The 23,014-nt window shown below is 40.3% G+C and overlaps 1 non-coding gene across 1 annotated transcript; it reads left to right on the top strand.

Moving 5' to 3' along the window:
• Positions 1-1,014: 1,014 nt before the first annotated feature.
• Positions 1,015-1,119, top strand: LOC127802910 (small nucleolar RNA R71). Its single transcript, XR_008023367.1, has one exon. It is a non-coding gene; the product is annotated as a small nucleolar RNA R71 (small nucleolar RNA).
• Positions 1,120-23,014: the final 21,895 nt, after the last annotated feature.

Genomic DNA, 23,014 nt, shown 5'->3' with positions numbered 1-23,014 from the left:
CCTTGTTCTTGATAGCTGGAGTTTGGCTGCTTGGCTTCTTGGACTGAGGAAGGTTGCTGCTCTTTGCTACCCTCTACATTCTGCTCCTCTACATGTTGCTCCATGTTTGATGATGGTGGAGGGGTTGGGATGATCACTTCTTTCCCACTTCGAAGCATGATGGCACTAACATTACCCCTTGGATTGGCAACTGGTTGTGAAGGAAGCTGCCCCGAACCTTGACTCCTTAACTCATTGATGTTTGTGGCTAGCTGGCCTATTTGGGTCTCCAAATTTTGAATTGTGGTTTCTATTTTCTGTTGGAATTGGAGTGTGTTGGCTGCTAGTTGCTTAACAAGATCATCTAAGGTAGGTTCTGACTTGGTTAATGGTGGTGCTTGTTGCATGGCTTGATTCTGCCTTGGTGGTGGAGCATGGTTGCTTGAAATTGAAGGATGGAACCTCTGCTGAAATGGTTGATTCTGGTGGTATGGCTGCTGCTGGTGCACATGTTGACTGGAGGGGCTGCCATATCTGAGGTTTGGATGGTCTCTCCAACCTGGATTGTAGGTGGCTGAGTATGGATCATACTTGTGTTGTGGCTGCTGCTGGAAAGGTGGATTGTGCTGCTGGAATGGTCTACCAGGGAAGATGCCAGCAACAGATTCATTATTTTCTTGCAACTGTGGGCATTGATCTGTTGTATGGGATGGCAAGGAGCAAATGCCACAAAGCTGCTGCTGGGGTTGCTTTCTCTCTAATGCCAACTGCCTGACCATGGAAGCCAATTCCTCAAGCTTGTTTTCCATCCTTTGCTGGTCCATAGTGGCAGCCACATTGACTTCATTGATGGCTTTTGTAGGAGTGTTAATTCTGGTGCCAAACTGCTGAGCATTTTGTGCCATCTTTGATATCAGCTCTTGTGCAGCTGCTGGGGTCTTCTCTGCCAAAGCTCCTCCACTTGCAGCATCTACCAAGTACCTGTCCATGGGGATTAGACCTTCATAGAGATACTGAATTAGGAGTTGGTCACTTATTTGATGGTGAGGACAGCTGGAACACAACTTCTTGAACCTCTCCCAATACTCATGTAGAGTCTCACCACTCATCTGCCTTATACCACAAATTTCCTTCCTTATTGATGCTGTTCTGGAGGCTGGAAAGAATTTTTCCAGGAAGATCCTTTTCAATCCATCCCAGCTGGTAATAGCAGCTGGTGGTAGGTAGTAGAGCCAATCTTTGGCTGATCCATCAAGTGAGAATGGGAAGGCTCTCAGCTTGATCTGCTCTTCATCTACTCCTTGTGGCCGCATGGTTGAGCAAACAACATGAAATTCTTTTAGATGCTTGTGCGGATCCTCTCCTGCAAGACCATGAAACTTGGGCAACAAGTGGATTAGTCCAGATTTTAGTTCAAAGTTAGCATCCAACTGTGGGTATTGAATACATAGGGGCTGGTAATGCACATCAGGTGCAGCCAGCTCTCTAATGGTTCTACCATCCAAATGACCATGATTTGCATTATTTCCATTACCATTATTTCCATTATTTCCATTACCATTATCTGCCATATTGATGAATTCTGGAATAGGTTCGGATGAAGTGTTAAAAGAGAGGAAACAAAAGGAAAATGTGAGAAAGAAAAATGGAATATCCTCTTGGTCAGGTGATCTGCTGTCAGAGGCAGAAAAGTGGGATTCAGAGCATTCTAAAAATAGTTATGCTCTCCTGATCTGCTGCAGGCTTGTCTACTTGCTGTGTGAGCTTGCTTTTCAGCGCCTATCAGAGCTCATGAAGACTAGAGAAGGACACAAGGTGTGCTACTGAAGATCAGAGAAGGACTGCATGTGTTTTTTTGCTTTTTCAGTTGCTGCAGGGCTGCAGGGTTTCTTTTCCAGAAGATCAGGTCGTGCAGCCCTCTCCAACAGCCACTTCTTGGTTCAAAAATGATTCCAAAAACGAGAAAACATAAAAGGAAAATACACACAAACAAAAAGAAGACCGAAAAGGCAAATGAGGCTTCTCTGTTGCTGCTTGCTATCAGTTTATCTCAAGAACAGAATAGCTTTTCACAGAACACCAAACTGATAACCTCATAAACAACTGATAACCTTTTCACCAAGAACACAAAACAGATAAAACACACAAACAAGAAAACAAAACAAACAGAAAATAGGGTCGGTCCTCTATGTTTTTAGAAGAAAAACTTGGCTCCCCGGCAACGGCGCCAAAATTCTGGCCGGCTATTGTCGAACCACTCCAGAATTAGAGATCTATGAATCTCTTCTCTAGTTTGCAGCAAAGTGCACCCTAGGTCATCTCTCACAAGGAGCCTCACTTTCTTCTAATAACAAGAAGAACCAATATAAACAACAGTTCGTTTGGGGGGTTTTTCTTTGACAGAAAACTAATTAACAAAACAGAAAGATAAAGATGGATGAAAAATCAGTAAAAGATATGCAACCGGCTGTGTATTTGTCTCCTATGTGAAATCTTCCTCGTCCAACCTATATACCTTGGCTTGCTAGATGTTTTGATATCTGGATAACAAACTCTAAGCATCCCCAACAACCGTCCAAGGATTGGAATGATTGGAACAACAAAATGAATACAGAAATCTCTTGTAACAAAATGCAGCCATTCACTCTCTATTCAACCTATCCGGACCTATGCAAGAACAACCGTTCAAGCACATAATATTCATTTCCTAGATGTTATACCAACCGGCTATAACATTCTGCTCTCTTAAGCATTTAACAGAAAATGAAACCATGCAAATTCACACAAACCTGCCATGAACTCCATGCATTCACAAATCTGCCCAAACTAAACCAAATAGAAATGAATAAGAAACAAACAACAAACCAGATTCTTGTAGCTCATCCGGGACTCAAATTCCACATGGATTCAAGACACACAACCGGTTACAAATGCTCTAGCCTATCATTACAGCAAGGAAAACAAAATGGAACAAAAGATGTAGAAAACAAAAAAATGCTACAACAACAAAAACGGGCAGAATCCTCTCTATTTTCTCCTCTCTTTCTATCTCATCCTCTCTGGAAATTCATGTTAAGAGGCCTTAAATACATGGCTAAGAAAGGGAAGGCTAGGGAGGCTAGGGTTGGGCCTAGCCCAACAGAAAACAAGTGAGCCCAAAAACAGCACAATGAGTAGTCCAAGTCTGCTCCTTGAAAGTAGGCCCAAGCTCCTTTAGTTGAGCCACTTCTCTAGCCCATCCAATATTCCCTAAAGCCTGGATCCATAGAGTAGAGGTAAGATAGAAAATAGTGTAAGGACAATTTGAAGCATAATAAAATAGAAACAATGAAATATCAGCAAAAATTGCTTCAAATGGCCTAATAAGAATGAGGTGAAATGCCAAAATATGGTATAAATATGCATGCTATCAATTCCCCCATACTTAGACTTTTGCACTCCTGGGCAAAACACTAGACTCTATGACTCAAGAATAGAAATGTGGAAAAACACAAATTAGATGCAAGGTAGGTAAGTCTTCAAGAATTCATCATTCAAAGATCATCTTTCCTCTACTTCCAAGAAAACAAGTGACATGGCAATTCATCCAATAAGACAAATCAAAAGTAGAAGCCTCTCACAGGACAAGTGTTTGCTCAAAAATCTCTCAAGAGGTGGTGGTGACTGTTTCGCTCAAATTCACCCAATCACAATTCCACTACCATAAGCTTGTTTATCTTCTCAATCTCCACTATCCATGTCAAATGCATGCCACAAATCAAAAGGACTTATTCAGGGTTGTAATGTGGGGAAGAAAGAAATGGAAAGACAACAATGAAGGAAAACATGCCTTAGGTCGAGAAAACATTTCATGCAACTCTAAGATCAAGAGATAGAATTTCCAAGCGTTATGAAGAACATTGCATCTTTATTCGGTTGAGTGCGTTTTACGCTCCTGTCTCAACCTTGCTTTCTTCTTTTTCTCATCAATTTTCAAGTTTTTTTTTTTTTCGAAAGAGGTGAGTGCGTTTTACGCTCCTTCTCACCCTTCTATCCTTTTCTTGCTTTTCTTTTTCTTTTTCATGGATGCAAATGGCCTTTGGCCTTATGACTTGCTCGATGAATTCAATCTCTCTCACTAGAATGCACTTACTATTCCTCTTCCTAAGGTTGGAAGGTCCAAAAAGGGTGTATGAGAATGAAGGGTAAAAATGATGGCTCTAAGTGGCAAGCGAAAGGGATTGATTGAATTTTTTTTTTTTTTTTTTCGTATAACAAAATGGCTAAATGGGGACAAGAAAGAATGCCTTAATCATGTTTGAGTCATGCATGAACAAATATAGCCTCAACCAAGAATCAAAACAAGTTCTAGAGTGGAGATCATGATAGGTGAATGCACACACAAGAAAGACAATAGGCTCAAAATCCTCACGGCTGTAGACTACCCAATCAATCTATCAAATCAAACTCATTGCCAAGTCACTCGAAATTAAGGAAGATAAGATCGAAGTTCTAATCATGATGGGTTCTTTTAGACTTAATTGCTTAACTTGCATTTCCACGCAAAACAAACTCAACTAAACCCAAGGAAAAAGAAATATGAAAAGATAAAGAAAATGTTGCTAAAATAAGAATGCTGCCTCCCCCCACACTTAGACTTTACATTGCCCTCAATGTAAACATGCAATTCCAATCAAGAATAAGACAAGTAAATGTAAAATACTAGGGAGAGAGAAACAGCCTGAAATGCCTTGTATGTGCAAATTGTACGCTGACATTTTTAATCATATTTCATATTGAATAAAAAGTTATTTAATTCTACAAGAAGTCGTTCTATTAGTTTCTTGTTATTAATGTAATGATCGGATGAAACTAGATAGAAGTCCATATGATGTATACTGTGATTAATCTATAAAGATGTGAGATGATGCATCACAATTTCTCGACATCATTAAATGTCCCAAGTCGTAGCAATGTCAAGAATGGACATTGACAATTGTGGTAAGACTTGTATGTGCTATGTTTTGGCTATGTGATAGCAATGGGGGTCTCACACCCATAGGCATGGGGATGCCTAGACAAGTACATAGGTGACTAATGTTAGAGAACATGTCACTGGACATGACTCGCCATAAGAATCCATTTTGGTTATATGTTGATGGAATTCTTATACGAGATGGGTGTAACTAATCCTTGGACCTGAGGTTGTCACGGTCATCTCATAAGAAGATCGATATGCTTTGACATCATTTCGATGGGCCTAGATAAAGGCTGCACGTGGGCGATCGTTGGGCATATCGTGAGGCTTATGGAGATGGGTGCGTAACCAAGATGGGACTCGTCTATCCCTTGATAGAGGATGATGTATCTAAGGCGCATTCGGTGGATATTCACTTTAAATCCATGGCCATGGTGAAAGAGATCAATAAGGAGTTATTGATTCACTTTCTATTAAGTGAAGATATCCGGATAACCGAAGAAAGACTTATGTGATCATAATCAAGCAACACATTGCCAACTTGAGATCACATAGGATACATTAACGAGAGGATCGAATTACACGGTAACCATGCTCGTGAAAGGTTATTTGCGGATTATGAATCCTTCTGAATAATTGGGTAGGCATGATGCCTTGCTAGAGGCCAATCTTGTCTTATGTGTTCGTACCGACACATTGCCAACATATTCGGGAGCCTAATGAGTCATACGCAATAGGCACGGTCCTTGGCTTAAACTAGGAAAGCGGACGTATGGTTAAGTGGGACACTTCGGCAAGAAGTTGTGCCGTTGTAGGTTCTCACGGGAAAAGAACAAATAGACGTAATGACGTCGATATGACGAGGGGTCGTCATAAAGGAAAAAGTTTCCTAAAATAGCAATTGATTAAATTAGAAAGTAGTTTCTAACTTAATGATTAAATTAGAAAGAAGTTTCTAATTTAATAATTTGGGCTTAATTTAATACTTGGGCTAAATAAAGTATTTGGGCCAAGTAATAAATTAAATTAAATATTTGAGCTAAATTAGATTTGGGTCAAATATTAAATAATAAATATTATATTTGGGCTAAATAAGATTTGGGTCAAGTATTAAATATTAATTATTTGGCTTGAATTAGATTTGGGCCACATATTTATAAATGAATTTGGGCCATTTTAATTTCTAGTTGGACTAGGATTAATGGGCTAGCCCAATCCATGTCCCCTAGGGTTTGGGAAAACCCTAGGAGATTGCTTCTTTATAAATAGCCCTTTATTGGATGCCCAATGTATGCCTCTTATTTTGTTGGTGTTCAAGAGTTGAAAATCAATTATTTTCTCGTCCATTCATAAGCCTTGTTAGGAGAAGGAGCTGAAGGATCATGAACGAGGAAACATAGCATGCAACGGAAGCGGTTTAAAATCAAAACCGTTCCTCGTATTGATTAGAATCTAGGAGACTTACTTTTTCGGCGGATTACCAGACGGAATGGAGCGATGGGAGCAGGATGCGCGGGAGCTTCTTCGCGTGGTGGAGACGACGGCTGTCCTGCTATCCTTCGGCTCCTTCGCATTAGAACTCAAAAGCACTCTTTCGATCTTCCGGAATATGACTCGAACTCGTGGCCTCTCTTTCGGTGAAGAAGAGCAAAAACGACCTTGGATGAAAAACAACCAAAGAGAGATATATATAGGGAGAACCCTAGGGTTAAAACCCTAGTGGGCCAAACCCTAATGGGCCAAGCCCATTTAATTAATTTTCTAATTGGGTTAGTCCAATTAATTAATTAAACTAATGAACTATTATTTTATTCTAGCCCAATTAATTATGGACCATCCTGAATAAAATAATTCTCTCTTAATGTAATTCACTCAACAAGCCAAATGTATTAAAAAATACATGAGTTACATCGAGCTACCCCGGGGACCAAAAGACAAATTATTCACGGCTACTAAAATGACCAAAATATCCCTGCTACCTAGTAGCTATATTTTGTCATTCTAAGTGTTCCAACTATCACCATATGGTAACACTGACCCCACGAATAATTTTGCATATGCCATGTCTTTGACCTACTAGTGTAATGACGAAAATACCCCTCTGCGTAACACCCATCATTTAGAAAGGAATAATGTACTAACACCTCTCTAAATGATTTCTACCATCCTTAGATGTAACACCCGGTGTTACAGGTGTTAAAAGAATGAGAAAGAAAATGAGAAAATTCCAAAAATGCCCTTGAGAAGGTGTCGGATCCTTGAGATAGAGGGTGCCCTATGAGAGGTGCATTTTGGTAATTTGGATAGCAAAGTCCAATAAAAAGGGTAATTTGGTACATTGGAGATAATTCCAAGGTGGAATTGAATATGGAAGTGAATTAGTTCCCATTTTGCATTATGTGGAAATAAATGGGATTGAAAATTCACAAAGGGTGTTTTGATAATTTTGGAGAGAAATTTCATAAAGGAATTACTTATGAGAAAATGAGGAAATTAATTATGGGAGTGGAAATAATTAATTAGTAAATTATGTTTATAATTAATGGATGGGTGAGATGGAAGACTTGGAAGCCAAGTTTGTGTCTTAGAGTGACACTTGGCATGGTCTTATTCAAGCAAAATTAAAGGATTTAAATAAACCAAAAAGAATGGGAAAGATGAGCCATTTAGCCCATGTGAGTGTAATGATTTTGTTGCAATAAAAAGAAATTGCAAATGAAAGGAAAATGGTCAAGCATTAATGGGGGAAAATGGGAGATTAAAATAAATGGGAAAGAAAAGCATTTATGTCTCTCCAAGTTGTCTTTCATATTTAATGTGGTGAAATTAGTCCCAATTAAATAAATGAGAAATGGGATATTTATGGGATTTGAAGACTTGATCCAATGGTGGAAAATTAGTCTTGAAATTGGAATTTATCTAATGGTATTGGAATTTATCTAATGGTAGAGATTTAAGGCCTTATGTTGGCATGGATTGCCAAATGGGATGCAAGGATCCAATAGAAGAATGAGATGGATGGTGGAGATTGGATCTCCAAAGAAGTCCATGGCTAGGATTCATTCTTGAGAAACACATGGATTGTGTTAATTTGGATGATGGGGATTTAGTCTTCCAAAATGCATCAAGGGTTGAGATTAAAGAAGACTAAGGGCTATGGATTGTGCTTCTTCCAATGGTCAAGATTTATTCTCAAAAGTAAAGGAGAAATGAAAGGCTAGGATCAAGTCTTGCAATTGGGAATATCAAGGCTAGGAAAATAAATCAAAAAGAAAAGAGAAATGAAAGTGTATAAAAAGGGAAGTGGACCTTCAAGCTCAAGTTTTTCCATTTGAAGAGTCTTGAGAAAGAAAAGAGAGGAAGATGGAGGAAGTCTTCCCTTTAGCCATTTGAAGGAAATAAAGAGGAAGGAAGAAGAGAGAAAGAAGAAGAAAAAGGAGAAGAAGAAATCCAAGAAGCCTAGAGGTAAAGGTTACATAATTTTCTTGTATTTCTCATTTTAAAGGATCTCTTTATAATCCTAGGCTTGTTTTTCATGTAAGGAGTTTGAGGAAATTAAAGAAAGTGATTTTGGAGGCTTGAAGTTGTTGGAAACTTGAAGATCCATGGAGTATTGAGGTAAGGGGAAAGCCCCAAGTGGATGGTGGCTAGCATGACTTTTGTATGCATTTTAACATTTTGTGCTTGCTTTGCATATGCTTGTGTGTATGAGACTCATGGCCATGAAATTGTGTGTTGGGATGGGAATGTTGAAGCCTTTAACCTTGAGGGTTGAGGCATTGAAACCCTAGGCACTTGCATATGGCATTGGCATCTATATTGTTAATTTCCATACTTTATGTCATTGCACCCTTATTGAGCTCTTGGAGCTCATGAGGTTTATTTGACCTCTTGTAGGTATTGAAGCATGCTATGGAAAGGTTTGGCAAGAGAAGGAGGCTTGAGCATGAAGACATTTGAATATTTTTTTCTAAATGTTGAAATTTTGCTTAATTTGTATATGCCTTGTGTAAGGATTTTTTTTAAGCCCAAAGGGTACATTTTGATGTGTATATATGGAAAGGAAATTCTGGAGAATTTGGGCATTTTTGGGGTGTTGGAAAGTTGGAACTTCAAAATAAGGGAGTTGCTGGAAAAAAATTGGGGGGCAGCAGGTCAGCAGGCAGCAAGGGGCGCGCCCGGGGGGGGGCGCGCGGCCGCGCAGGCGCGCGCGGGGGCGCGCGCGGCCGGCGCACGGTCGCGCGGCCAGCGTGCGCGACCGGCCCGTGCGGCCGCTGCTGGGCCAGCCCGCGTGGCCGCGGGCCGCGGCCGCCCCAGGCTCGCGCGACCGGGCCCAGGGAGGGCCCAGCCGGCCTTGGGGCCCGCGCGCAAGAAAAAAAAAAAAAAAAAAAAGGGAAAAATTTCAAAAATTAGGGGAATAAAAGGGGAAATAATAGGGCCCAATTTTGGGAGATTTTGGGCTATAGAAGAAATTATAAAATCCCCGAAGGAGCCCCCGAGCGATGAAATGTTGGAAAAATTGGAGGATTTTTCTGAGTATGAGTTTTCCCCTTAGTCTAGCCCGGTGTTAAGAAGCATCTTGAAGCCCTTGGGCGGTGTAGCGGGTTATTTCTTCATTCATAAGAAACTTGCGAGGTCCTAGGGTGTTTATGGATCCTGGGTAAGCAAAGGGCCAGACGAAGCCTAATTCCCACCTAGGGCGTTTCTTCTTGAAACATAGTCCGCCCTTCATCTCAGACCGGGTAGGTGAACGGTTCGGGTAATTGTTCACGAGTAACTCCCGTAAGTGGGAGCGGGGCGTTACATTAGATCACTAGTCCAATAATCCGTGACTACTCGAATGTACTTGCTTATCACTGGGAGCTACCCAGAAGCACACACTCTTAAGTCATGTTCCCAGGGCCTTGGATTATTTGATTATTCTTGGACAATCACAAGGGGGTGAATCACAGAAACTATCTTGTATTAGTCTGTCTTAGCTAATTAGAAACCATACTGCCAACTCAAAAGGATATTGATCTTTGATAGACCTCACCTACAATGAATCTAAGAATATAGCTCTAGGTTCACTAGACCACCAACTAATACTCAATTATTAGAGTACTCGTCCACGTAGTAGCAGTGATAGACTAGCTCCATGATGATTAGTACTTTGTCATTAGCTTCTATCACAGGTCCACTCTACGCATTCCAAATGCGCTTGTACAATTAGAGTAAACGGACTGTTTACTGGATAAGGCAAGCCATCCTCCATTAGGATCTATTGCACAATGATCTTATCATGATAGAATGCCCAGTTCTATCAAAAGATCAAGAGTAATATTTTTCTTGCTTATTAAGTACCCATGATTCATGCCTAACTGTGAAGAACGACCCATCACATGAATCACTTACTTAATAGCATGGACACTTTTCCAACAATTAAATGCAAATAATATATGTGCCATGAACTGAATAAAAGAAACATCATTACCATAAATTAAACAAAACATGTCTTTAGGGCATACATTTCCAACATGAGCTAGCACTCCCATTCCGCTCTCCTCGCCAACGGACGCGCGCCGCGTATCACAAGTTAGAGGCCGGACACTTGGACGACTTGAATCCGCAAACGACTCAGTAATCTAAAGGTTAGATTTATTTACTTGTTTGTGAATGATTTATTTTCGACGTTGATCCAATCGCCGGGATCAGGGTAAGGTTCAAAATTTTGAACTACGCTGCTTACCCCGTAGCGATCTTGCTTTACTATTACAGCTATCTTTAGAAACCCGTCCGCGAATCTTCGATGGTAACCTGCTAATCCCAAAAAGCTTCACACTTCGATCACAATTATTTAATTATTTCATAAATAACAACATAACCGAATCCGCACGTAAGGAATTGAAATATTTTGACGATGGCTCTAATACCACTGAAAGTAAAGCAAGATCGCTACGGGGCAAGCAACGTAGTTCAAAAATTTTGAACCTTACCCCGATCCCGGCGGTTGGATCAACGTCGAAATCAAATCATTCACATACATATAAAATAAGTCTAACTTGTAGATTATCGAGTCGTTCACGGATCCGAGCTGTCCAAACGTCCGGCCTCTAACTCGTGATACGTGGCACGCGTCCGTTGGCAAGGAGAGCGGAATAGGAGTGCTAGCTCTTTCTCCTTTGCGCGGTTTGTGTATGAATGGAAAAAGAACGCCCTCATTTTGTATTGATGCCAAAAGAAACAGGGAAAAGTGAGCGGCAATATGTTTTTTAACTCTTGAAAAATGATACCAAAAACCCCTAAATTTGGGCAACCCATAAATGGGTATTTATAAGGAGCTCTAGGGTTTCTTAAACCCTAATAGACATGGGCTGGCCCATTTAATTTAGTCCAATTAGGATCTTAATTAAATGGGTTTATTCTAGTCCAACTAGGAATATAATTAAATAGCCCAATCCTTTTATATGTTTAAATAAAATATTTTGGCCCAAATCTAATTTATGCCCAAACATAATATTTAATATTTGGTCCAAATCTAATATTTAATATTTAATATTTGGCCCAAAACTAATTTAGTCCAATTATAATATTTATTTTAATATTTGGCCCAAATCCAATTTAGTCCAAATATTAACTTAAGCCCAAATATATTTTATTTCCTATTTGCCACTCCAACAAATAGAAAATTATTAAATTAGAAACTCCTTCCTAATTTAATCAATTGCCATTTTAGGAAACTCTTTCCATTATGACGACTCCTCGTCATATAGGACTGAAAGGACTACCACTCTCCCACTAACCTTCTTGTAAACACAAGGATCAACTTCCCTTTTGTGAAAAATCAAACTTTTTGATCTTTTCATCAAAACATTGATTCTAACTCCGGGATGCTTGTCTTAGTCCACAAATGGACCTTTGCAAGTTGCAAATCTTATTTGCATGTTTATGAGTAACAAAACCGTCAGGTTGTGTCATATACACATCCTCGACCAGGTTTCCTTTAAGGAAAGCTATTTTGTCATTCATCTGTCATAACCCAGAGTCAATGTTAGACATTGCCTCATCATAGATAGTAGGGTCATCGTTCACAACCAGAAGCACATCTCCATGTGCCGAGATGAGAAATCCATATCTCTCTTGCTCGCGACGAACCCTCATCGACCTATGAGGTTCTTGTGTAGAAGGTTGGGGAGTTGACACAACTTCTTGTGTGTGATCTTTCTCGGGTTCCTGGAGGGGAGTATTTATTTGTGGTTCGCCTCGAATCTTATTCGAGCTTTACATTCCTCCCACTAGCCATAGCATCTAAGAATTCCTTCTCAAGGAATACCACATGCTTGGCAACAAAACACCTTTTGTTCACATGGGTGGTAAAAGTAATATCCATTTGGATATCCCACAAACAGATATCTCGTCCATTTGGGTTGTAGCTTATTACTGTCAACACGTTTAACATAAATTTGACAACCCCAAATCTTAAGGAAAGACAAATTTAGCTTCTTTCCTTTCCATATCTTATATGGAGTCTGAGTAACTGATTTACTTGGAACCCTATTCAAAACAAAGATCGCGGTGAGGAGTGCGTATCCTCAAAATGAAATAGGGAGTTCAGCGCGACTCATCATGGACCAGACCATGTCCAACAAGGTCATATTCCTCCTTTAGACACACCATTCATCTATGATGTTCTAGGTGGAGTCCATTGTGAGAGAATCACATTCTGCTTTAGATGATCTAGAAACTCACTGTTCAAGTATTCACCATCTCGATCTGATCGAAGTACTTTGATACTTTTCCCAGTTTGTTTCTCTACTTCAAATCTGAATTCCTTGAACTTTTCAAAAGCTTCTGATTTGTGTTTCATGAGATACACATAACCAAAACGTGATCTATCATCAGTAAAGGTTATGAAGTAGACATACCCACCTCGAGCCTGGGTGGACATGGGCCCACACACATCAGTGTGCACAAGCTCTAGCACTTCTGTGGCCCTCTCTCCCTTTCCTTTAAAAGGAGATTTAGTCATCTTACCAAGTAAACAAGATTCACAAGCACCATATGATTCATAATCAAATGTGCTAAGGTATCCATTTTTATACAAATTGGATATGCGAGTCTCATTTATATGGCCAAGGCAACAATGCCATAAATAAGTGCTATTTAAATCACCTGATTTCAGTCACTTAATATTTATGTTATTAATAGGAGTATCAACATCAAGAATATACAAACTGTTACATATTGTTGCTTTACCATAAAATAACTCATTTTTATAAAATGAACAACTATTGTTCTTAAATAAAAATGAAAATCCATCTTTGTCCAAACAAGAAATAGAAATAATATTCCTAGTCAAACTAGGAATAAAGTAACAGTTATGTAAATCTAACACAAGCCATGTGGATAATGTCAATAAATAGGTCCCTACAACTAATGGAACAACTTTTGATCCATTTACCACGTGTAGGTACACTTCTCCTATTATTAATCTCCTCGTACTCCTAAGCTCATACACGAAGGTGTAAGTATGAGCATTAGATCCAGTATCTAATACTCATGTGGACTGATCAGAAGTAAATAGATTAATTCCAATAACATAAATACCTGAAGTGCCTTGAGTAGAACTCTTCTTACTCTACACTTCTCGATTTATCACAGTGGAGATAGATTGCATCCTTTTTGCCTTTTGGGTTTTAGTCTGCTGGACTATTCCAAATTGCGCTATAGAAGAACTCTTCTTCCTTTTTGGCTTTCTTACTCTTGGGCTTACCCTTGTGCGCCTTGGGCCTTTCAACTAAGAGAACACTTTTCTTGGCCTATAATCAATTTTAGGCTTGGTCTCCCTTAGTATGGACAGCTACTCTCTAAGAGTCTTATCCATAACTTTTAGGGAGGGACTATAACAGCAAATCTAAGGTAAGTTTCAGCATCCATACCTAAGTTCAGCTCTAGCAACCTATTGATAAAACATATCATCTCCATGGCATGCTTCTCAACAGATGGTCCTTGAGCCTAGCCATGATCTCATAGGCATCATAACTCTTATGTGGCGACCTATGTTTCGGGGTCATGGCAGCCAAGACGATATATCAAGTGATGATTGATAGCATGCATATTTATACCATATTTTGGCATTTCACCTCATTCTTATTAGGCCATTTGAAGTAATTTTTGCTGATATTTCATTGTTTCTATTTTATTATGCTTCAAATTGTCCTTACACTATTTTCTATCTTACCTCTACTCTATGGATCCAGGCTTTAGGGAATATTGGATGGACTAGAGAAGTGGCTCAACTAAAGGAGCTTGGGCCTACTTTCAAGGAGCAGACTTGGGCTACTCATTGTGCTGTTTTTGGGCTCACTTGTTTTCTGTTGGGCTAGGCCAACCCTAGCCTCCCTAGCCTTTCCTTTCTTGGCCATGTATTTAAGGCCTCTTAGCATTAATTATGAGATATCATGAGATAGAAAGAGAGGAGAAAATAGAGAGGATTCTGCCCGTTTTTGTTGTTGTAGCATTTTTCTGTTTTCTACATCTTTTGTTCCATTTTGTTTTCCTTGCTGTAATGATAGGCTAGAGCATTTGTAACCGGTTGTGTGTCTTGAATCCATGTGGAATTTGAGTCCCGGATGAGCTACAAGAATCTGGTTTGTTGTTTGTTTCTTATTCATTTCTATTTGGTTTAGTTTGGGCAGATTTGTGAATGCATGGAGTTCATGGCAGGTTTGTGTGAATTTGCATAGTTTCATTTTCTGTTAAATGCTTAAGAGAGCAGAATGTTATAGCCGGTTGGTATAACATCTAGGAAATGAATATTATGTGCTTGAACGGTTGTTCTTGCATAGGTCCGGATAGGTTGAATAGAGAGTGAATGGCTGCATTTTGTTTACAAGAGATTTCTGTATTCATTTTGTTGTTCCAATCATTCCAATCCTTGGACGGTTGTTGGGGATGCTTTGAGTTTGTTATCCGGATATCAAAACATCTAGCAAGCCAAGGTATATAGGTTGGACGAGGAAGATTTCACATAGGAGACAAATACACAGCCGGTTGCATATCTTTTACTGATTTTTCATCCATCTTTATCTTTTTGTTTTGTTAATTAGTTTTCTGTCAAAAAAAACCCCCCCAAACGAACTGTTGTTTATATTGGTTCTTCTTGTTATTAGAGGAAAGTGAGGCTCCTTGTGAGAGATGACCTAGGGTGCACTTTGCTGCAAACTAGAGAAGAGATTCGTAGATCTCTAATTCTGGAGTGGTTCGACAATAGCCGGTCAATGATCATATCACCCATGTGCATCGTCCAGGCCTAATGTGCTATTATTTCTTTAACTGGTGGCTTCCTAAGAAGATAGCTCTTTATCGCATAAAGAATCTTATCATACATGAGGACTATCCTCAAGATGATCTCCCAGTCAAGGAAATTAGTCCGTTGAAGGTAGTATTGCCCTCGAGTATCGATCTTATCGACATGTTTCCAGACATTCTGGATCAACAACTGAATAGAGATATTATTATAATCATATTAAATTATGAAATCATAAATTGCAAGAAGTAACATTTTATGATTGCTCCCACTATTTTGTACGAGTTTGCCACCCTCAAGACATAACTCGGGAAATCCCGTTGGAAGATTTCCTAGCGGGCTAGGATCCCATCTCCCCTCGCACAACCTTGAGTGACTCAACAAATTGTGCTAGGATCGATTAGGTAGGTACTTGCTACCAATTGCATCTCCATGCAACTCCTAGATTCATTAGGTTGACAACTCCTTGCCAAGCACATCTTATGTGACTCCCAATCTTTGCCTCTATACTCAATAAGGCCTTGAGTGACTCAACAAACCCCACCTTTCTAGTTAAGTCGAACCCATCATTCAGGGACATCTCATGGCCCATGAAGCATAGGAATCATAGGTGACACATGACCTTGAGTGACTCAACAAATCAAGTGCCAGCTAGAAACCTAATGCTTCATAATGATGGAAGGCAAGTTGGCTTAATATTAATGAGGGATTTATTATTTATTTATTTAGGTCTCATCACATGCAATTAATCAAATTAATAATGCATAATAAACGACTCAAACCGGTGTATGGTATGGATAACTACGGCTAGTCCCCTCGAGCCATAGAAGGGAAGCTAGTGCGTCAAACCTAGGTGAAGAATCACATCTTGCTTCATAAGCACATTCTTCAAGCCTTCATTGGTCTTCTAATCTTGTCTTCAATTTGGCTCCATCTCTTGCTCTTCATACAAACTACAACTATCGCTACTCTATTCTATTCTACATAGATTACATAAAATCAGAAACCCCGAGTTACATTCGGGGGGAGTGAGATGAGAAGAGAATGTACATTAGAGTATAAGAGAGGCAGGACACGCAGGCCCTATTTTAAAAACCAAATTTACAAGCATTCATTCCCAACATAAAATAAATGGTCGACTCGATCCATACCATACACCCATGCAATCAATCTAATTGATTCATTTAGATTATGTTAATTAATTGTCGCATCTATTTCAATCTTAATGAAACGCTTTCAATAAATTGAAAAATTTGTATGATTTTGGAAAAACAAAATTGTTTTAATTGTGTTGGGCTTGGGCTCCATCCATTAGTCTAACTAACAAGGCTCAATAGGCCTTGGATCAACCAATGTATGTCAAACATACATTAGCAGCCCAATAATTAATAAATAACCCAATTAATGGCCCTGGCCCATTTTTAATCACGGCCCATAAGTGTCATACACTCATGGATCGGATAAAAATAATAAAAATAGCCAAACAATTTGGCCGGGCCCCACCAAAGAGAACGGAACGCACTGGGCCACCGAAGGGTCAGCCCGGGTGCTTCACGGGGACCCCCGGGAAGGGTCAAACCGAAGCCCGAGGGAGCGGGAGGCGGCTGGGCAGCATGTCGAACATGCTGCCAGGCCGCAAGGCCCATGGGGCGCGGCTGGGCCGCGTTTGGTGCGCGCTGAGCGCAGCTGGGGGGCGCATGGGCCACTCCAGGCGCGCGCGGGGCGCGGTTGGGGCGCGCATGGGGCGCACCTGGCACGCGCTGGGAGCACATGGGGCGCGCCTGGCGCGTGCGGCCTGGGCCCGTGCAGGCGGCAGGGGCCGCGCAAGGGCGCGCGCGGGCCGCTGGGGCTGCGCGGGTTGCGGGTCGCACCCGCAAGCCGCAAGCCGCTCGGGCGGGCGCTGGGGCCGCCTTGCGCCAGGCGCGCCCCATGCGCTCCCAGCGCGCGCCACGCTTGGGGCCGCCTTGCGCGCGCGCGGCCGGGGCTGGGGCCGCCTGCGCGCGCGCGGCCACGCCCCAGCGCGCAGGGCCTCGCCTGGCCGGGCCCTGCGCGCGCCCAGGCCGCCCCAGGCCGTGCCCAGCGCGCGCGGGCCCCACTCGGCCGTGTCTTTCGATGCCCCGGTGCATCCGTATACACCCCGAACCCCGTTTCGCCCTTTTTCGTGTCATACACGATCTTTTGCCCTTCATCCAAAAACGTTTTGCAATCCAAAATATACAAACGCAACAATCATTTAATTATTTCACAAATAACAACATAACTGAATCCATACGTAAGGAATTGAAATATTTCGACGATGGCTCTGATACCACTGAAAGTAAAGAACGATCGCTACGGGGCAAGCAGCGTAGTTCAAAAATTTTGAACCTTACCCCGATCCCGGCGATTGGATCAACGTCGAAATCAAATCATTCACAAACAAAAAAATAAATCTAACCTTTAGATTATCGAGTCGTTCACGGATTCGAGCCGTCCAAGTATCCGGCCTCTAACTCGTGATACGCGGCACGCGTCTGTTGGCAAGGAGAGCGGAATAGGAGTGCTAGCTCCTTCTCCTTTGCGCGGCTTGTATATGGACGGTAAAAGAACACCCACGTTTCAAATCGATGCCAAAAGAAAACGGGGAAGAGTGAACGGCAATGCGTTTTTCAACTCTTGAAAAACGACACCAAAAATCACCTCTATAATGGGCAACCTATAAAAGGATATTTATAATGAAATATCCTAGGGTTTCTAAAATCCTAATGGATTAGGCTAGCCCATTAATTCTAATTTAATTAGAATCATAAGTGGGCTTATTCTAGTCCAACTAGAAATATAATTAAATGGCCCAATCCTTTTATAGGTTAAATAAAATATTATGGCCCAAATCTAATTCAAGCCCAAATATATTTTATTTAATATTTGGCCCAAATCTAATTTGGTCAAAATATAATATTTAATATTTGGCCCAAATCTAATTTAGTCCAAATATTAACTTAAGCCCAAAAATATTTTATTTCCTATTTGCCACTCCAACAAATAGAAAATCATTAAATTAGAAACTCCTTCCTAATTTAATCAAATGCCATTTTTAGGAAACTCTTTCCATTATGAGGACTCCTCGTCATATCGACGTCATTAGGTCTATTTGTTCTTTTCCCGTGAGAACCTACGATGGCACAACTTCTTGCCGAAGTGTCCCACTTAACCATACGTCCACTCTCCTGGTTTAAGCCAGGGACCGTGCCTATTGCGTATGACTTATTAAGCTTCCGAATATGTTGGCAATGTGTCGGTACGAACACATAAGACAAGATTGGCCTCTAGCAAGGCGTCATGCCTACCCAATTATTCAGAAGGATTCATAATCCGCAAATAACCTTTCACGAGCATGGTTACCGTGTAATACGATCCTCTCGTCAATGCATCTTATGTGATCTCAAGTATGGCGATGTGTTGCCTGATAATGATCACATGAGTTTTCTTCGGTCTTTCGGATATCTTCACTTAATAGAAAGTGAATCAATAACTCCTTATTGATCTCTTTCACCATGGCCATGGATTTAAAGTGAATATCCACCGAAGGCGCCTTAGATACATCATCCTCTATCAAGGGATAGACGAGTCCCATCTTGGCTATGCACCCATCTCCATAAGCCTCATGATATACCCAACGATCGCCCACGTGCAGCCTTTGTCTAGGCCCATCGAAACGATGTCAAAGCATACCAGTCTTCTTATGAGATGACCGTGACAACCTCAGGTCCAAGGATTAGTTACACCCATCTCGTATGAGAATTTCATCAACATATAACAAAAATAGATTCTCAGGGCGAGTCATGTCCAGTGACACGTTCTCCAACATTGGTCACCTATGTACTTGTCTAGGCATCCCCATGCCTATGGGTGTGAGACCCCCATTGCTTCACATAGCAAAAACATAGCACATACAAGTCTTACCACAATTGTCAATGTCCATTCTTGACATTGCTACGACTTGGGACGTTTAATGATGTCTATAAACTGTGATGCATCATCTCACATCTTTATAGATTATTCACAGTATACATCATATGGACTTCTATCTAGTTTCATTCGGTTATTACAATAATAACAAAAAACTAATAGAATGACTTCTTGTGAATTTGAATAACTCCTTATTCAAATAATAACATGATTACAATTGTCAATGTACAACATGCCCAATCTGATTGGGTCTAGAGCACCTACACTAATATGGTTACCATGTAATTCGATCCTCTCGTCAATGTATCTTATGTGATCTCAAGTATGGCGATGTGTTGCTTGATAACGATCACATAAGTTTTCTTCATTCTTTTGGATATCTTCACTTAATAGAAAGTAAATCAATAACTCCTTATTGATCTCTTTTACCATGGCCAGGGATTTAAAGTGAATATCCACTAAAGGCGCCTTAGATACATCATCCTCTATCAAGGGATGACGAGTCCCATCTTAGTTATACACCCATCTCCATAAGCCTCACGATATACCCAACGATCGCCCACGTGCAGCCTTTGTCTAGGCCCATCGAAACGATGTCAAAGCATACCGGTCTTCTTATGAGATGACCATGACAACCTCAGGTCCAAGGATTAGTTACACCCATCTCGTATGAGAATTCCATCAACATATAACCAAAATGGATTCTCATTGTGAGTCATGTCCAGTGACACGTTCTCCAACATTGATCACGTATGTACTTGTCTAGGCATCCCCATGCCTATGGGTGTGAGACCCCATTGCTATCATATAGCAAAAACATAGCACATACAAGTCTTACCGTAATTGTCAATGTCCATTCTTGACATTGCTACGACTTGGGACGTTTAATGATGTTTAGAAACTGTGATGCATCATCTCACATCTTTATAGATTAATCACAGTATACATCATATGGACTTCTATCTAGTTTCATTCGGTTATTACAATAATAACAAGAAACTAATAGAATGACTTCTTATGAATTTGAACAGCTCCTTATTCAAATAATAAACATGATTATAATTGTCAGTGTACAAGATGCCCAATCTGATTGGGTCTAGAGCACCTACACTAACATTCTCCCACTTGCACTGAGCCAATCACTCATGTATCTTATACCTGATGATCGAACATGACTTTCATGTTTCTCTTGGGATAGAGCTTTAGTCAAGGGATCTACGACGTTGTCATCCGTCCACACTTTCTCTATATATGTCACTTCAGTTGATAATCTCCATTATCATATGGTGATGTCGCAATATAAATTTGGTCCGTTGATGAGACCGTGGTTCCTTCGCTTACGCGATGGCTCCATTGTTGTCCCAATAATTGTTATTGGATCAACAATGTTGAACTCCACTTTAAGTTCATCAATGAACTTACAGATCCATATAACCTCCTTAGATGCTTCGAATGTTGTTATGTATTCAACTTCAGTTGTTGAATCTGCCATTATCTCTTGTTGGAACTCTCCCAACTCAGGGCCCAGCCATATAGGCAGAATATGAATTTCGACTGTACATGATTTAAAATCATCATGGTTGAATTGGAAACTGGCATCCATGAACCCCTTCATGGTATGCTCTTATTCTCCATATGACAAAAACATCTCTTTAGTGCTTCACAAGTACTTAAGAATGTTTTTCACAGCAATCCAGTGTTTCTAACCTGGATCAGCTTGATATCTACTACATATGCTCAAAGTATATGCGATATCAGGCCTCATACATAACATGGCATACATGATCGAGCCAATAGCCAAGGCATATGGTGCTGGACTCATCTTATCTCTCTTATCTTGTGTCTTTGAACACATAGCCTTGGAGAGATGTATTCCATGTGACATGGGAAGACTTCTCCTCCTAGAATCTTCCATGCTAAACCTCTTTAGCACCCTATCAATGTACGCGTTATGGAAGAGTGCTAGCAACCTCCTGGATCTATCTCTATAGATCCGTATTCCCAGAATATAGTCTGCTTCTCCCAAATTCTTCATGGAGAAAATATTTTGAAAGCCATATTTTAACTAATTACATCATGGGAACACCATTCGTTATGAGCAATATATTGTCCACATATAGGACTAAAAGGACCACCACACTCCCATTAACCTTCTTGTAAACACAAGGATCAACTTCCCTTTTGTGAAAAATCAAACTTTTGATCTTCTCATCAAAACATTGATTCTAACTCCGGGATGCTTGCCTTAGCCATAAATGGACCTTTGCAAATTGCAAATCTTATTTACATGTTTATGAGTAACAAAATCGTCAGGCTGTGTCATATACACATCCCCGACTAGGTTTCCTTTAAGGAAAACTGTTTTGTCATCCATCTGCCATAACCCAGAGTCAATGTCAGACATTGCCTTATTATAGGTAGTAGGCTCATCGTTCTCAGCTAGAAGCACATCTCCATGTGCCTAGATGAGAAATCCATATCTCTTTTGCTCGCGATGAACCCTCGTCGACCTATGAGGTTCTTGTGTAGAAGGTTGGGGAGTTGACACAACTTCTTGTGTCTGACCTTTCTCGGGTTCCTGGAGGGGAGTATTTGTTTATGGTTTGCCTCGAATCTTATTTGACCTTAACATTCCTCCCACTAGCCATAGCATCTAAGAATTCCTTCTTAAGGAATACCACACGCTAGGCAACAAAACACATTTTGTTCACATGGGTGGTAAAAGTAATATCCATTTGGATATCCCATAAATAGATATCTCGTCGATTTCGGTTGTAGCTTATTACTATCAACACGTTTAACATAAATTTGATAACCCCAAATCTTAAGGAAAGACAAATTTGGCTTCTTTCCTTTCCATATCTTATATGGAGTCTGAGTAATTGATTTACTTGGAACCCTGTTCAAAACAAAGATCGCGGTGAGGAGTGCGTATCCCCAAAATGAAATAGGGAGTTCAGTGCGACTCATCATGGACCAAACCATGTCCAACAAGGTCCTATTCCTCCTTTAGACACACCATTCATCTCTGATGTTCCAGGTGGAGTCCATTGTGAGAGAATCACATTCTGCTTCAGATGATCTAGAAACTCACTGTTCAAGTATTCACCACCTCGATCTGATCGAAGTACTTTGATACTTTTCCCAGTTTGTTTCTCTACTTCAAATCTGAATTCTTTGAACTTTTCAAAAGCCTGAGATTTGTGTCCCATAAGATACACATAACCAAAACATGATCTATCATCAATAAAGGTTATGAAGTAGACATATCCACCTCTAGCTTGGGTGGACATGGGTCCACACACATTAATGTGCACAAACCCTAGCACTTATGTAGCCTTCCTTTACTTTAAAAAAAGACTAAGTCATCTTGTCAGGTAAACAAGATTCGCAAGCACCATATGATTCATAATCAAATGTGCTAATTTATCCATCTTTATGCAAGTTGGATATGCAAGTCTCATTTATATGGCTAATACAACAATGCCATGAATAAGTGCTATTTAAATCACCTGATTTAAGTCTCTTAATATTTATGTTATTTATAGAAGTATAACATCAAGGACATACAAACCATTACGTATTGTTGCTTTACCATAAAACAACTCATTTTTATAAAACGAACAACTATTGTCCTTAAATAAAAATGAATATCCATCCTTGTCAAACAAGCATTAGAAATTATATTCCTAGTCAAATTAGGATTGTAGTAACAGTTATGTAACTCCAATACAAGACCTATGGGCAATATTAATAAATAGGTCCCTACAATTATTGAAACAACTTTTGATCCATTTACCACATGTAGGTACACTTCTCCTATTATTAATCTCCTCGTACTC

The sequence above is a fragment of the Diospyros lotus genome, chromosome 5 (assembly GCF_014633365.1).
Source record: "Diospyros lotus cultivar Yz01 chromosome 5, ASM1463336v1, whole genome shotgun sequence".
In the NCBI taxonomy this organism is placed as follows: Eukaryota; Viridiplantae; Streptophyta; class Magnoliopsida; order Ericales; family Ebenaceae; genus Diospyros; species Diospyros lotus.
The sequence above is the reverse complement of the archived record's forward strand: the minus strand, read 5'-3'. Positions and strand labels throughout refer to the sequence as shown.